This window comes from Trichechus manatus, unplaced genomic scaffold (genome assembly GCF_000243295.1).
Source record: "Trichechus manatus latirostris isolate Lorelei unplaced genomic scaffold, TriManLat1.0 scaffold00398, whole genome shotgun sequence".
NCBI lineage: Eukaryota > Metazoa > Chordata > Mammalia > Sirenia > Trichechidae > Trichechus > Trichechus manatus.
The window spans coordinates 106569-119422 of NW_004444334.1; positions in this window are offsets into that span (position 1 = coordinate 106569).

Sequence of the window (12854 nt, forward strand, 5' to 3'; positions counted from 1 at the left end):
GTTGTTAACCAATGTCATAAAACAACATGTGTATTACTGTTTCATGAGAAACTATTTGTTCTGTAAGCCTTCACCTGAAGTACAATAAAATATAAAAAAAAGAAAAAAACAGGAAAAAAAAAAAAAGACTTCATTTTCATTCTTTTCCCTCTACCCCAAAGCATGAGGAAGAAAAAAAAAAAAAGACTACATTGTATTAAAGAAAAATGGAAAAGATATTAGGTGAAGAAAAAGACAGCATATATGAAAAATGAAGTTAAATGTATTCTAAAAATAGAAGACCTCAAAGAAGAAAAAATAAAACAGAAAAAAATATCTGATGCATAATATTAGAAAGCATTCCTGAACTGAAAAAGAAATGTGTGAGTTCAACGTAAAAATAAAAGCAGTTGTTCCAGGATAGTTATGCTTCCATATTACTAAGTAATATGAAAGCTAACAACACATACTCTACGTATAAATGATAGAAATAGAAAGACAAAGGAAGAAATCTTTCAAAATTATGTTATATTATAAAAAAGGATGGCAGTGTACTATTCAGCTCCTTGGGTTTTCAAGTGAAAGAAACATAATACAATCTAGCTCAAGGAAAGAGAATTCATTTGCTTAAATAACTGTGAATTTCAAGACAGTTCTTTTCAGATATGGCTTGATTCAGGGACTTAAACTATATCATTATGCTCAGTCTTGACTCAGGGTTTGTAAGTTTCCCAGGACTGCCATAAGAAAGTTTTACAAATTGGATGACTTATAAAACCAAAACCCGTTGCAGTTGAGTTGATTGCAACTCCTAGCGACCCTATAGGACAGGGCAGAACTGCCCCATAGGGTTTCCAAGGCTATAATCTTTGCAGAAGCAGACTGCCTGCTGCATCTTTCTCCCTCAGAGCAGGTGGTGGGTTTGAACAACTGACCTTTCATTTAGCAGCCAAGTGCTTAACCACGCCTCCAGGTGACTTACAAGAACTTAAATTTATTGCCTCACAGTAATGGAGGCTAGGAATCTGAAATCATGGTGCCAGTTGTGTCGACTCCTTTTGAAGGCTCTGAGGTAGAATCTATTTCATGCCTCTTCATAGCTTCTAATGATGGCTGATGATCCTTGGTGTTCCTTGGCTTGCAGATGACTCCAATTTTCGCCTCCATCTTCACATGACCATCTTTCCTCTGTGTTTCTCTCTCTGTCTCTTCTCTTCCTTTATAAGGACATTATTCATACTCAGTACGGCTTCATGTTAACTGATACGATCTTCAAAGACTATTTTCCAGCAAGGTCACATTCACAAATACGGGGGTAACGACTTCAGTATACCTTTTTGGGGAACACAATTCAATCCATAAGTGAGATTAACCTAAAAAAAAAATCAATCCTCCAACACTATATATCCTCGTCTATAATTTACTTTTCTTCCTGAATGCATATCATAGTATATGTGCATATGTGATTATATTTTTACCTTTAAATATCTTATTTATTTTCTATCTCCATGGGTCATTTTTTCCTGTTCTCTAAGTATTTTATCCACATCCAGTGGATAAAACATATATTTTATCCAGTATATTGCCTGACACTCAATAAATATTGTTGAATGGATGAATAAATTTTTTCTCTCTCTCTTTCACTTGAATCAGCTTTACTCTTTGCGCTAGCTTTTTCCTTAAGCAGGCTTTACCCAAAAAAAAGAAAAGGAAAATGAATGCCTCAAACCTTCATTCTTAGTAGTACAATTCGAAGGCTGAAAGATTCTCTGGAAGATTCTTTGTCTTGCACACCTATAAATAAAATTTCATGAAGATTCCGATTGGGTAGACTAGAAGATGGAGCCATGTAAGACTGAGAGCACAGGTATTTTTACCAACCCCTATTGCAAAGGGTGGAGCCCTGGTGGTGCAGTGGTTAAGAGCTTGGCTGCTAAGCAAAAGGTCAGCAGTTTGAATCCACCAGCCGCTGCTTGGAAACCCTATGGGCAGTTCTTCTCTGTCCTATAGCGTTGCTATGAGTAGGAATTGACTAGCCAGCAATGGGTTTTTTTATAGCAAGGGGGTGGGTGAGGGAGGGGTTTTCCCCTGACTGAAATACTTGAAATAGTTCCTGGATCAATTAGATCTCATTGTACTGCAATAAAAGGAACAACTCAACCCAGAGTGAATTCAGGAGGAAAAAGGATTATATCAGAACACACATCAGAACATCACATTATAAGCTGAAGGCAAGTTGTGAATCATAATTTTCTGACATTACAAGAAGTTCAATTGATCTGTTTTCTTTAGAGCACACCAATAGTAATAATAATAATAATCATACATCATACAAGGACTGCACTTACTGATAACGTCTCATCAGCAAGTATGGAGACCAGAAAACAGAACATCACCCTAAAAGTTCTGAAAAATTTTTTTTTTTTTAGTTCAGTATTATATCTCCAGTGAAAATATTGTTCAAAATTGAAGGCAAAATAAAGATATTTTCATATAATAGAAAACTATAAAATTGGTCAGCAACAGACCTGTGCTGCATGAAATATTAGTTTTTCAAGCTGTGTGTAAATTATGCAGATAGAAACTCAAATGCTCAGGCGACAGAGGGCGAATATTTTCTTGTTTCTTCATGGCAAAGGCTTTCTGGGAAACACTGGTGGCGTAGTGGTTAAGCGCTATGGCTGCTAACCGAAAGGTTGGCAGTTCAAATCCACCAGGCGCTCCTTGGAGACTCTCTCTATGGGGCAGTTCTAGTCTGTCCTATAGGGTCGCTATGAGTCGCAATTGACTCGACGGCAGCGGGTTTAGTTCTTGGTTTAGGGCTTTCTGAGTAAAGAAACCTGGGACCTCGGTTAAAGAACACACCTTGGAACTTAAAAGATGACTAAACAGTGAGAGATTTACTGCCCCATAGGTATATGTACATTTCAAGGGGAGGCGGGGGGAGGGGAGAAGGGGGAAGGGGCGGGGCGCGGGGTGTATGTGTGAAGAGACCTAGAGCCAAACAACTAGTCATTCACATTCCAAAGGATTGCAAATGGCTGGGAAGCAAATGTTTCTCTCTCACAGGAGGGAAAGGTGACATTCCTCCATAAGCAATCAGATTTCTAATTTCAGGATTCTCAGTACATGCAGTATAGCATCTGATTCTCATCACATAGACCCAGGTGAATTGGTTCAAAGGGAACCAATGTAGTTATTAAGTAATAATAATTTATCTTTGCTCTGGAAACCTCATGTTTACCTTCAGGATAATATGAATAAATATAGATATTAAAAGCTTATCATCAAGAAGGAATCATAAGCATTAAAATTATAAATATCTGATTAAATATAAAAGACTTATTTTTTTCTTCTTAATTTCTTTCGAATATATATGAATGAAGCAAAAATGTATTAATTTTCTCATGGGATTTTTAATGTCTATAGATGTAATATACTTCAGCATAAAAGACAAGGTGGGGGTAAATGAACCTATGCAATTGCAAGCTTTCTACGTTTTAAATGAAGTCAATATTAACTCTAAGTAGACTTTGAACATTAAGGATATAGTTGCTTTTCAGCTCCAAATCTGTCTTTCATTGCCCTGATTGTGATACTGGAACTTTTCTCCCTTACCAACTGGCACAATGTTAAGCTTTGACAGTAGAGGGTGCTGAAGGGACACCAGGAGTAAAACGGACGCATCTTCCTGGTTCTGATGTGCTCTCCTCTGCTTAAAGCTGCTATGTGTGGAGGCTAGCGGCACATAAGACATCATGTAGCCCTCCCTCCCAGGCAGTTTCAACAGTACCATCACAAGAGACATTTTCTCAGAAAATGCCATGGTTCAGCACCTTCTCATGAATGGCTTAACCCAGTACCCCAGAGGGTGGCTTCTCAGCAAGTTCTGAAGCATAACACCTTTCGTAGATGGCTTCCCCAAGGAACAAAGAGGGCAGTATCCAGAGGGATTTCTACTGATTTCAAAACTTATTTATAAGATACAATAAATAGGATAGTGTAGTATTGGTGTAAAAATAGACAAATAGGTCAAAGAAACAAAATAAAGAGTCTAGAAATAGATCCACATGTGTATGGTCAGATGATTTTCTATAAGGCTGACAAGACAATTCAATGGAGAAAATATAATCTTTTCAACGATGGTATATTTGGATAGAAAAAAATTGTGACTCTTTCTCACACTATATACTAAACTCAAAATGTATGATATACTGGTTGCATGAGCTAATATACTACAAAACTTCTAGAAGAAAACGTTGAATAAAATGTTAGTGACCTAGGATTTTGCAAAAATTCTTAAATACAAAACAAAACCCATAAACTATAAAAGTTAAAATCAATAAAATGGAAATTACCAAAATTAAATAAAACTTTTTGCAAAAGGCACTGGTACAAAATTAAAAGCAGGTAACAACTGAGTGAAAATATTTGCATAATACATATATCTGATAAAAAAAAAACCTAGAAAATATGAAGAACTCTTACAATTTAATAAGACAAATGATTCAATTAAAAAATTGAAAAGATAGATACACCCCAAATGGAGAATGAACAAAAGGTTTGAAAAGGCACTCAGCTGAAAAAGGTGTAAAGATGGTCAATATACACACAAAAAGATGTTCAGCACGATTAGTCATCAATGAAATTAAAATTTTAATGACAATTGGATGCCATTAGGCATCTACTTAATGAATGAGACCCAGACTGAATATACCAAGTGTCTTAGTCATCTAGTGCTGCTATAACAGAAATACCACAAGTAGATGGCTTTAACTTGAGAGAAATTTATTCTCTCACAGTCTAATAGGCTACAAATCTAAATTCAGGGCATCAGCTCCAGGGGAAGGCTTTCTCTCTCTGTCAGCCCTGGAGGAAGGTCCTTGTCATCAATCGTCTCTTGGTCTGGAAGCATCTCAGCATAGGAACCTCAGGTCCAAAGGACACACTCTGCTCCTGACGCTGCTTTCTTGGTGGTCTGAGGTCCCTATGTCTCTCTGCTTGCTTCTCTCTTTTATATCTCAAAAGAGATTGGCTTAAGACACTATCTAATCTTGTAAATCTCACCAATATAACTGCCATTAATCCATCTCATTACATCATAGGGATAGGATTTATAACACATAGGGAAATCACACCAGATGACAAAATGGTTGCCAATCATACAGCATTGGAAATCACGACCTAGCCAAGCTGACAGACATTTTGACGGACACGATTCACTCCGTGACATTCCACACTTTGGCCCCCCAAAATTCCTGTCCTTACCACATGTAAAACATATTCACCCCATTATATCATAGCAAAAGTCTTAAATCAACTTCAAGTCCAAAATCCAAAAATTCCTCTTCATCTGTTAAATCTAGAATACAAGTTATCTGCTTCCAAAGTACTATGGCAGAACAGGCACACGCTAGACATTTCTGTTACAAGTGGGAAAAAGTGGAGGGAAAGAATGGATAACAGGCACCAAGCAAGTTAGCAGAACACTTTACATTAGCTCTCAAGGCTTTGCAAATAATCCTCTGTTCTCTGAGAGAATTTACACAATGGCCCTGCCCTCCAGACTCTAGGTATCAGCCACACTCTCCAGATTCTGAGTGGAGGTCCCTCAGCCCTGGGCTTCAGTTCCATCCTCCAGGCCCACTGGGATGGCAACTCTGCTCCCTCAGCTTTAGGTGCACCATTCTCCGAGTCCATCTGAGTGGCAGCTCCACCCTTAGAAACACCAGAGTCCATGGCTCCACGGTTTGAAACTCCAGAGGTCGTGGCCATACCTTTTGAGACTGAGGCAGCTTGTCTTCCTGTGTTCCTTGTCTCTTCAGCTTCTGCTTCCCGGTTCATTGGTCTCTCGGCCCTCGGGCCTCACGTCGGCATCTGCCCTGCTGGGGCAAGTGTTCCAAAGCTCTGCAGCTCCGCTGATAAGTGCCTGGAGGCACCCCACTCTGCCAGTAATCCTCCTGTGCCAAGGCATTCAGCTCTCTTGCTCTGTGGGTCAGCTCCAGCGCCGTCTGGTGCTGGTCTCCTGGTTATACTGCTGCCAGTCCTCTGCTGCTGCTTCTCACCATCTGCGCCATCTCCGGTGTTAACAATTCTCCTCACTTCCTTCTGAGTCCTCTATCCATTCATAGGTTCAAAATCACTTCTACATTTTAGGTATCTGTTAGAGCAGCACCCTACTCCCAGCACCAAATTCTGTCTAGTCATGTAGTGCTGCTATAACAGAAATACTATAAGTGGATGGCTTTAACTTAAGAGAAATTTACTGTCTTACAGTCCAGTAGGCTACAAGTCCAAATTCAGGGCGTCAGCTCCAGGGGAAGGCTTTCTCTGTCTGTCAGCCCTGGAGGAAGGTCCTTGTCATCAATCGTCTCTTGGTCTGGGAGCATCTCAGCACAGGAACCTCAGGTCCAAGGAAACACTCTGCCCCCAGCACTGCTTTCTTGGTGGTATGAGGTCCCCATGTCTCTCTGCTCACTTCTTTCTTTTATATCTCAAAAGGGATTGACTTAAGACACTATCTAATCTTGTAAATCTCATCAATATAACTGCTACTAATCCATCTCATTACATCATAGTGATAGGAATTACAACACATAGGGAAGTCACATCAGATGACAAAATGGTAAACAATCTTACAATACTAGGAATCACAACCTAGCCAAGTTGACAGATATTTTTGGGGGACACAATTCGATCCACGACATCAAGTTTTGTTGAGTTTATCAAGCAAATGGAAACTCTCAAACATTGTTTGGAGTGCAAGATGGTAACACAACTTTTCATAACTGTTTGGCAGGCTCTAATAAAGTTAACATATATTTACTATATGACCCAGGAACTGCTCACCTAGACATTTGTTCAACAGAAATAAAAAATATCTCTAAACAAATATGTGTACACAAATGTTCACCCAGATCTATTCCTAAGAGCTGAAAACTGGGAAAAATCTAAGTGCCCATCAGCAGGTGACTGTATAAACAAATTATAGTATATTTATATAATGGAATAAAAAGAATGCACTACTAAATCACACACGACATGGATATATCTCAAACATATGCTGAGTGGAAGAAGCTAGAGAGTAAAAAGTACATACATTTGCTTCTACTCATATGAAATTCAAGTATAGTCAAATGTAATGTTTAATGCCAGAAAGCAGATCATTGATGGTGATATAGGGAACTGATTGGGAAAGGGCATGAGATAATTTTTTTGGGTGATGAAAACGGTGTATATATTGATCACAATGGTGGTTACTTGGGTGTACATATTTAGCAAAATACATCAAAGTACACACTTAAAATTGTTGCTTTTAATGCATATGCTATACCTCAATAGATTTGATCAAAAGATTGTCATACAGGAAACATCCATACTCTGATTAGTGTAAAATGGAGATTTATTGAAAGAAAAGTGATGGCTTCAGCCGGGAATAAGCTAAACTCCAAAATGGCAACTCAGCAGTGATATTTTATAGGAGAATAATGAATATGAAACACATTATTTTGTTGGTATTTCCAAACTTAAATCACTGAAAGACATTACCTGATTGGTAATCACAGGCTTAGATCATCAAAAGCCATTACTTGATTGGTAGTTAATCATTTTAAGGCAGGGCTTCCTGTGCCCAGTTTTGTAAGGCAGTTGTCTTAAAAGGGTATACATCTCTTTCTTAGATTGCTTACAGTGCAGCAATTACACAGATCTGAGACAGGGAGGGGGTCGCAGTGTAGTTACGTAATCATTACCGGACATTCCTCCCTTAGAAACAGTAGGGAAGATGGCTGCCTCTACGGTGAAAACAGAACCAAAACAGGGAATCGCACTGAATCCTCAAATTGGCCATTTCGGATCATAACAGGTACCTCAAATTTTTCTTTAATTTCCTTACACAAGATGAAACATAAACAATTGAAGCGGTGAACATCACGCCACATGTAAAAGTTAATGCTATAAAGCTTTCATAAGCAAATACAAAGGAATATTTCTTCAACCTTTGTTTAGGCAAATGTTTCTTATAGAAGACACAAGAAATATACTATTGAGAAAACAGAAATGCAAGTCATAGACTTAGGGAGAATATTCACATTACATATATCTTACAAACAACTTTGATCTAGTATATATAAATAACTACTAGAATTTAATAACTAAAGACAAACTTATTGAATTGGGCAAAATACCAGGACAGTTTACTAAAAAAAAAGATATATGAATAGTCAACATGTGCATGAAAAAATTATTCAGCATAATTACGTATTGGGATAATGCAAAATAAAATTAAATAAGATACTACTACTCCCCCTACTATAATGATTAATATTATTTAAAAAAAAAACTAGCAATACAAAAAAATTGGACAGTATATGAAACAACTGACAGTGGTATTATGTGGTACACCCACTTTGGAAACAAATTTGGCAGCATCTTATAGAGTTAAATGTAAACCTACCCTGAAAACAAACCAAACAAAACCATTGTCGACGAGTCAATTCCGACACATCGCAATCCTATAGGACAGAGTAGAACTGCCCCCATGAGGTTTCCAAGGCCGTCAATCTTTATGGAAGCAGACTGCCACATCTTTCTCCCCTGGAGGAGCTGGTGGGTTCAAACCGCTGACCTCTCAGTGAGCAGCCAAGCACTTAACCACTAGACATATAGGGTCTCTATGAGTTGGTTTTTTTTTAGACATGCCAAGAGAGACAAATAACAACAAAAAGACTTAAATGTACAAAATATGTTCCTAGCAAGTATATTTGTAATAGCCAATAACTGGGAATAAGCCGAATGCCAATCAACAGATAAATGGATAAACACATTTTGGCATATTCATACAGGGGAATCCTACTCAGCAATAAAAAGAACCAACTGCTGATACATGTCAATGTTGTGTGGTATGCAAGAATTAAGACACTCAGAGTACATACTATATCAGTCCATATATATCGAATTCAAGAAAGGCGTGTGTTATCTCGAGGTAGAGAGTCAACTCGAAAGTGGCATGAAAAAACTTTGGGGGAATTATTGTATACCTTGATTGGTGTGGTGGTTAAATGGATGAATGTATTTGTCAAAACTCAGATAACTTACACTTAAAATACTTGAATTATATATAAATTATTACTTAATTAACAAATAAACATAAGGAACAAAGTGAATGTAAAAAGGAAATTAAAACCCTGATGATTAGAGGAAGAGAAGATTGGAAAAGAGAGGGAATAGAATTCAGGGAATACTTACAAATTTTAAAAAATCTAATCAACGAAGTATACTTAAAGTATAGCATTAGATATTGTGAAAGAGAAAGCAGAAGAAAGGAACAATTGTATCTGGTAATTCTAATATTCAGAGAACAGCAACAACAACAATAACAGCAAATGGCCAATGGTAATAACTTAAAAAACAGCTGGCCAATTAGAGAACATGAGCCAGAACAAGGAAAGGGTTCTAAGTCTGCAATTCACAGTTGAATATTTTTGATGACAACACAAGAGGGAGCTCTACAGCCACAAAACTAAGAATATTATCAGAGACCATTCTCCTAAGTGTACAAGAAAACCAATCTCGGTAAATATGAACTCAGAAAAGGATCATGGTTATTATAAGAAGAAGAAAAAAAAAATCAGCAGAACACCAATAGGAAATGACTGTGTGCCTGTGTGGTGAAAACTGTGATGCACTGTCCAAACCCGTTGCTGTTGAGTCAGTTCTGACTCACTGTGACCCTATAGGACAGAGTAGAACTGCCCGATAGGATTTCCAAAGAGTGGCTGGTGGATTTGAACTGCCGACCAAATAAGGGATTTGTTGCCTAGCTGCTGGGAGTGCTGTCAGTAGTCACTTCACCTGTTAGCCCCTTTGGGAGTTTCCTCAGCAACACAGACACCATGCCCAAAGTAACAGCCCTTCCTGGGGAAGCCCACACCCAAACATTGATTGACACAGAGATGTAAAGTCCTGGCCATCTTGGTCCAGCTCATGACAGCTCTGAATGGCCATTCTAGCTACAGACTCAACCGTTGGGTCAGCTGAGGCAGTGCCTGGGACTGCATTCAGCTAGACTTTTCTCTGCCTTATTCTGCTTTCTTTCCCTGCCTTCCACAAGGATTAATTCCATAACATTTATTAATGAACTTCCTGCATGTCAAGCTACAGAACAGAGTTGGCTTCCAGAGAACACTACCTGCTAGGGCCTGGAAGACATGCTCACAAAACAGATAAAAACTCAAACCAAATATTTCCAAATGAGGTAAATGAAATTAAAGGAGTAACAGAAAATGCGATATAACAGCAACAATCAGAATTTAAAAGAACTCAGTTATGAGTATTTGGAGAAAGAGGAGTTTGGAAAAGAGGATAGAATACAGGAAATAGAAATGAAAAAATCATTTTATAAATGAAGTCTTAAACTTGAAGGAACATAGGACTGAATAAACATATCGGATAATGATATAAAATATGGAAAAGGGGGAGGAAGCTAGATAAAAAGATAAAAAATAATCTAGAGAATATATTCTCTATGTTTTTATTGTCATAAAGTTAGAAACCAGGCAAATACTAAGGTGAGATATTAGAAGCCACAAGAGTGGTTTCCACTGGAGAAGAAGGAATGGATAGTGACATTCTAATTTTTTTGTAATATTCTATTTCTTGACATATTCATTTTCATTTTGTGAAAATTCATTGATCCGTCAATCATGATTTGTGCACTTTTCTGTAAGTACGTTTTGTTTCAATAAAAACGTGAAAATAGTATGCTGCTTTTTTATCATGGATGCAATATATTTCACATGAGGATACTAATTTGTCCTGGCATGGACCAGTAACTTGAAACATGCCTCCAAAAATAGATAGTGCCGAGAGACTGAAAAAAGAGGTGGGCAGCTCCAGTGTGACAGCGAAGGAGTTTATGAGAGAGACTTACAAATGAGGTAAGTCCTGGACGGCCACAGGACCAAAGCAGATCTCTGCGCCCTGCAGTGGGAAAGCAGAGGTTTTATAGTGGTGGTGGACAATAGTGACTCCATATCAAGGGCTTACATAAAAATACAAATTGTAGAGAACTAGTGAGCTGCATGAGGGTACTCAAGTTCAGCCTTGCAAAGCTTGTTTCCCCTTCAGTCCATCCCCCAAGGCCAGTTCTTACAATCTGGCACATTTTCTGTTTGTGCTGTAGTACAAGAGACCCCATACCCTTCCCACTAGGAACAGATATAGAAGTGGGGTTGGCCAGGTGCCATGTAGTGCTTGCGCATGTGCAAGAGACAGAGAAAGTTACTTTGTGCCCAGAACAGGGGGAAGACTTCTCTGATAAGGAAAAGGAACTAGGAGAGAGAAGTTGACCCAATTCCCAGCCTCCTTATTGGGGAATACTCTGGGACCAAGGCCTTTACTTAGGCAGCCTGGATGGGAGGCATAGAGGTGGACCATTCCCCCAACAGTCTACCCTCTGGCTCTCATCAGAATGCCAGAAAAAAAAAGCATAGCAGTACCAAGTCCTGGTATGTCCATCACCAGTTTCAGATGTTGAGCTGCATGTCTATGGTTTGGTGCATAACTCTGGTGGATGTTATATATGTGCATCATTTGAGGCAGCATTTAGTGAGGGTTACTAGTAGGTCTGTCCCCAGCAGATTGATCAGGCCTGCTTGGAGGAGAGATCCCAACTAGCCATCCCAGATGTGGCTTAATCCAAGCCAACTGAATAGATCAAAGGGCTGCATTTGTCCAATCTTATGTATGTATAACATGTCTTGATTCATTTGTGTAAGAACAGCATATTTCTCCCAACATGATACATTATATGAACAGCACATGTTTCAATACAAGTAATACAAAATCTCCCTTTCTCAACACACTTGAACAAGGTATTACCATCCAGTAATGTGCCATTTACATTTTTAACACACAGAAAAATTTCTTTCTAAAGTTGGAGCACTCCCCACAGGCAACTTTCATACTTCAAAAGATGTTTTCCATGAGTAGTGGAGTCAGCCATATTCTTTTACCACATGATCTCCTCATACACCAGGTTACACATTCAGCTGGTCCACGAGGTATCCTCCTTTTACAAATCAGCTGGAATAATGTGGGGAGATGGCTCGTCATCTCAGTTCAGATGTTGACAGGGCCAAGAGTTGATTTGATTGGTAGCTCTAGCAAAAGCCTGTATCATTGCGGTTCATAGATGAGGGGCCTGTCCATCATTGTGAGATAATCTGGGAAGAAAAAGAGACAATAATGATTCCCCCTCCTCTCCCCTATATCCTGTGGGACTTGAGGTGAGAGTTGCCCAGGTATAGCCACCCAGGCTGTCTGTCCTAGTCTTGAGGCAGTGACCTCTGTGACTACCCAGATCTTTTGTCAGGAATAGTTTTATAGAAAAGAAACATATTGTACAGAAGAGACAATTTGATCAAACACAGCGCAAATGAGAAATGCCCTTGCAAGGAACTGCTGCACTAAGACCCCAGACTGCTTGCCTGAAATGTATAGTTCAGCTGGGGTTGTCTTGTCCCCTCCCATCAGCCATTTAAGCCTGTCCATTGAAGTGCTCAATTGCTCCTATGGCTTGGGAGTCATATAGAGTGTGAAGAGTTCATTCAAGATCCAGTGGAAGCCTCTGTATAGGATAAGAGGCCCCAATATGATTTACCTGCCAAGAATGCCTTGTTGGCTCATGAGTCTGTCCCTGGGCAGGTTTTAGCCTTGTCCAGCGTGTCGTAGGCAGGTCAGCTTTTCTATGTTGTTCAGTGTTTTCTGATGACAGTGGCAGTTCATGCATGTAGACCCAGTGTAGGATGGTGTATGAATCTCCATGGGCCGTTCTCTCTTAAATCCAGGAGGTGATTGGTTGCATACCTCTTTGC